The sequence below is a fragment of the Argopecten irradians genome, chromosome 1 (assembly GCF_041381155.1).
Source record: "Argopecten irradians isolate NY chromosome 1, Ai_NY, whole genome shotgun sequence".
Classification (NCBI taxonomy): domain Eukaryota; kingdom Metazoa; phylum Mollusca; class Bivalvia; order Pectinida; family Pectinidae; genus Argopecten; species Argopecten irradians.
The window spans coordinates 67,315,212-67,321,211 of record NC_091134.1 but is presented as its reverse complement, the minus strand read 5'-3'; positions in this window follow the sequence as shown (position 1 = coordinate 67,321,211).

Sequence of the window (6,000 nt, the reverse complement as noted above, 5' to 3'; positions counted from 1 at the left end):
CATGAAATTGTGAAGGTTAAATTAACCGATCTTGACATAAATAGCGTATGATGCATGTAGTACAGATATAAGCCATGCTACACGTGTTTGAGAGTGTGATAATAAATTCTACATAAATTACAAATAGGTGTTTTGAAGATAAAAGAGGTGCAGCCATCAGATCGTCATAATCATAACTGTTGACAATTTTTATATTAATGTTCTCATGTCAAAGCAAGCATGGCGCAAATTTAAGCGAGACCAGGATGCACTAGAATGCTGATAACTCAATGAATGGGCATATCATTGCTCTTAAGTTTGGTCTAGATTGGGAGATAGGTTTCTCTGTACATTTCAGGCACAACTTATATAGTTATTGGGGCATTAAATTCCGAGTGTGAATCCTCATTCAGTAAACAATTACTTTCAATTCTCTATTTTTTTTAAACCATACGGTTCATCAGAAGAAAAACATCTTTAGGATTATATATTACAGTGCAAAGTGCAACAAAATTTATTTTATAATATAATAAATATTTAACACACATACACACATATACACTGTAGATACAACCAACGCATAAAATACATGACTGCTAGTGAAGAGTGTGTTTCTACTTTTGTTTAAAATAATATATATGTTTATTCCTTTTTTCATGGCCATAACGATATTTTTCCTAAAGTAGATGAAATGTAATATTTATTATTTCCTGTTTCTAGAAATTTGGCCATGCTTGATTTATCCTGATAATATTTGAAGTCGGTTTCTAATATCTGAATAATAATGACATTTAATTATAAAATACAAAAAGTAATTATATTTACAACTACAGTACAGTACATACGGTCAAAGCATGAAGCCAAGTGGTAGTCTACCATTTCATTTCACTATTTTACAGTATTATTAGTGACTGTAAATAGATTAGATATCTGCATATATATTTAACAATATTTCCATATATACATACACAAGTTGTATCAGGGATTTTACAACGCATTATATAATTCTGTGCTGTTACTAAGGCTTATAAGGCATCATATATGTATGTATGTCCGTTTGAATGGCGTTTACAGCTTAATTCATCAAACCGGACGATTTTCAATAGCTAACTGAAGGAAAAACAACATGTAAAATGTTTCGCCAGTTATGGCACATATATCTTTAAAAGATCCTTTTTTTCTTTATCTATCTTTATCTATTTTTTCTACCACAATGTGTACAGTAAGACATTTACATGGCTGTGGTGTCATCTATTGTTATAGCTTGAGGTATAGTCGGAGCAAAGTCTATTTTTATCACCTACTGCTGTGGAATAGTTACCTTTTGCGCTGGAATAGTTTGTAAACTATTCCACGGGAAAAGGTAACTATTCCACAGTTGAAGGTAAATGTAGAGATTAGTTAACACTCAGGTACGTGATGTATTTGTAAACTTAATTTCATAATAATTTCATTATCCAGGAAGTTTTATGCATGACTGATATTCATTAAAATGTTTCATTCATTTTTAAGAATTTTGATGAATATCAGATATGCATCAAACTTCATGAATGATTCTTGACATGCTACATGTATTTCATTCATTGTGATGAATTTTAATGAATATCCACTGAAGTCACATGACTTGTCACATGACCACATGAGTCACATGACTTATATATACATTTCCCGCCAAAACAGTCACAATCAAAATGGCCGCTGTATCTGCTTGCATGTGGAATTGGAAACATTATTCATAGTAAAATGGATGTTTTGGTACATCAGTGAACGGGTATTCCATTCCTGGATTTCTTTAAGCACAGATGAATATTTTTCGGTAAGTTTTGATTTATCTGCAGTTCTTTTTAAACATGAAATTGTTGCACATTGATATTGCTATAGTAATTATACATAGATATTGTTTTGTGAAATTTTGTCTAATGTTAATGAATTAAACTGCCCATATAAGCTATCATGCTTTACAACTATAGGTTAATTTTGGTCACATACTAATTTAATTCGAATGTATTATGAAATTGAATGCTGATCATCACTGAAAACATGTTTTGTTAGCATTTATCTGTGGCAGTATGAAAACATAATGAACACAGTAAACTATTGTTGATTTCATGTTAAACTCTTCCGGTATTTTATAGAAATATTAATTATACCTATTGGCATAAGAATTTGTTTCATCAAATACTGAATTGATTCAAATAGAATTATCATTGGTTTGCTAGAAAATTTCAATTATGTGCCCCCCGTAGAATTTCATATTCATGAATTGTTTATGCATACTGCTGCGAGTTATAGTTCATGAATAATTCATGAATTATCATTAATAAACATTCATGATCATTGATGATGGTTTTAAGTTCATGAATATCCTTAAAATATTCGTGAACTTTTTATGATTTGTCATGAATGTGTTTTTCATGAATGTCCATGATTCATGAACGTTCGTGAATTTATGAATGAGAGGATTCATGATATTTATGAAATTTCCCCCTAAATTTTAAAAGTTTTAAATTCATGAATTGCATGAAAATATTCATGAATAATAGAAGAATATTTATGAATTTTATTCATGAATGTTCATGAATTATTCATCAATGACTCATAGTTAATGCACCAGTAGTGTTATGATCCAAAATATTGGAGAATATATATACATTTGATATTGATGCGCTCTCTATAACGTCTGTGCTGCACAGGGAAAGACTTTTGTGAACATACTCCAAATTTATATCCAAAAACCATCATCACTGTTTAAATCTGCATACAGAGCTACATATTTATGGTCCTCAATCTTGAACAATGAAAACTAAATTGAGTAAATGTTTCAGTGTGAGTATCATATAGTACCTGTGCATAGACCTTTAAAAAATCATGCAAATCATGATTCTTGTTCTCCGAATGAGGTAATGAAATGAATCATGAATAGGTCTCAAGGTTTAAATAGCTAGTAAGGGTTTACCTGGAGCTGTGAAATAGTTAAACAATACCCATTGTAATAGTGAAGAGTACCAGTCAGTGACATTCGGTGCCATGATTTTAGTATGAGAAACACCTCAAACTGTGGAATAGGAGATTTCAGAAAAGATGGCGATGACGTCACACAAAGGTACATCCGGGCGCTTAAAGGTACAACTCTCGGTACGTATATGTACACTTAAACATAGTGGGAACACAGCCGCTTGCGATGTTTGTTTACATTTTATTGTAATAAATAGTACGACAATCTGAGAACTATTGCCTTGTTTTAATTTTAAAATGTGTAAATAAAAATATTTAACAATAATATTTAAATATAAACATCTGGTATTCATATATTTTACTCAGTTTATACTCCCTTTTCGACCGCCACGAGAAAAAACCCGATCACCATTAGACCTACGTATTAACATTGACAGATATTACAAAATTGACAGAAATTACATATTAAGTCGGCGCGGCTAAATACCCAATACTACCCAATACTACCCAATACCACCCAATACTACCCAATACTACCCAATACTACCTGTAAATAGCTAATAAACCATTGTTTTGGGACTTTATATAATCAATACCATTCAATTAAACTATATTTTGCATTTAAAAATGAGTTTTGTGTAAAAATGAGTGTGTTAAAGCCAAATATCGCCCAATACTGGCCAACGAAACGACTAAATACCCAATACTACCCAATACTATATGTAAATCACTAATTAAACATCCTTTTATGACATAATCTATTTATTTATATTAAATCAAAATAAAATTTGTCTTATAAAATGAGTTTTGTGTAAAAATGTGAGTTTTGAGGCCACATATCGGCCGGAAATTACCCAATACCAGCTAACGAAACGTCGAAATACCCAATACTACCCAATACTATGTGTAAATAACTTACTAACCATTCTTTTATGACATTTTCTTTTTGTCTATGTTAAATTCAAATAAAATTTGTCTTATAAAATGAGTTTTGTGTAAAAATGTGTGTTTTAAAAGCCAAATATCGCCTAATACTGGCCAACGAAACGACTAATTACCCAATACTACCCAATACTACATGTAAATCACTAATTAAACATTCTTTTCTGACATAATCTATTTAATTATGTTAAATTAAAATAGAATTTGTCTTATAAAATGAGTTTTGTGTAAAAATGTGAGTTTTAAGGCCTAATATCGGCCAGAAATTACCCAATACTAGCTAACGAAACGACGAAATACCCAATACTACCCAATACTATATGTAAATAACTTATTAACCATTCTTTTATGACATATTTTGTTTATCTATGTTCAATTAATATAAAGTTTGTCTTATAAAATCAGTTTTGTGTAAAAAATGTGTCTTTAAAGCCAAATATCGCTCAATACTGGCCAACGAAACGACTAAATACCCAATACTACATGTAAATAACTTATTAACCACGCGTTTATGACATAATCTATTTACTTATGTTGAATTTAAATAAAATTTGTCTTATAAAATGAAGTTTGTGAGAAAATGTGAGTTTTGAAGCAAAATATCGACCGGAAATTACCCAATACTAGCTAACAAAACGACTAAATACCCAATACTGTACCCAATACTATATGTAAATCACTAATAAAACATTCTTTTATGACATAATCCATTTATGAATGTTAAATTAAAATATAGTCTGTCCCATAAAATGATTTTTGTGTAAAAATGTGAGTTTTAAAGCCAAATATCTCGCCCGAAAATTACCTAATACATAACAACTAAATACCAAATACTACATATAAACTAATGTTATTAACACTCTTTTTGTCTATTTCCCCCCCCCTTCCCCGTATTTTGAATGATATTTTGCCTAATTGTTGTAATTTTATTGCAATTTTTAAATGTCAAATAACACCCTATACCGACTGGAACCAACATATAAAAACCCAATAATACTTTTAAATACAACTAATTTAACACGTTTCGATAATTGATATTGTCAAATGAAGATTTGGCCTTATTTCTAATTTTAAGGTTTTTTTTTTTATGCCAAATGCATCTATAAATACCCAATACTGAAACAAATTAACAAATCAATACTACTGAAATTAGATCAAAATGCTGAGATCAAATCTTCATTATTTTATTTTTATTAGATGAAAGTAAAAGTCCAGCTAGAAAACAAATTTTGTATCCCCCAAACACATCAAAATAAATAACTCTATAACACCACTTTCTAATTATAATATTTAATAAATGCTAAAATCGCGTTTGTTCCAAAATATCGCTAGAAATGTTCATTATTTAAAACTGATAGTTATATGTAACCAGCATGTAGAAGTAATTTTGAAGAAACGTTGTGTTTGCAGTAAGGGTAATGGCGTATTTGCAAAACTAATGTAGAACTTTTAGCCATTCTTTTAAGTAAGAATGTTACCAGGCTCTGCAGTTCTCCTTTTTTCTTCAATATTCCACAGGCGAAAATTAAAATGTCTCTATCTTCAGTATTGAACATATTCAAGTCATATCTTTTCGAATTAAAGCCTCATTTTACACATTTCACATACATGTGCAATTTATTTTAGAAATAGGTTAGTTCATGTCTGGGGAAATATTCGATCAGGGCAACAGAAAAAAGGAAAATTCTCATTAATCTGCAGTTGTATATATCATACCCATATATTTGTCAATTTGTTTAATTTTACTTTGCATATAAGTATACCGGAATTATCCTCCGCCATCTTGATAATATAACAACGATCATTGTACTATGTATTTATGTATATGTTAAACCTATGTGCTGTATTGCATTGGTAAATAAAAAACTTGAAACCTTGCCAAAGATCAAGTAACCAATGAGAAGCTCCGCCTTGTCAATCACTTGATTTATTTTCAATGACTGACACCTGTAATTAGTCTCCGCTAGCCAATGATAGGTTTGAAGGGGAGGGGCCTAGGGTCGTGTACCTGTCAATCATACCTGACTGCGGTTGATAAAACGAAAAAAACGAAATTAGAACAAAAGTTGTAATATTTCCAAAAGCTAAATCAGCACCAGTTTACGTTATGCAATACAGAATTAG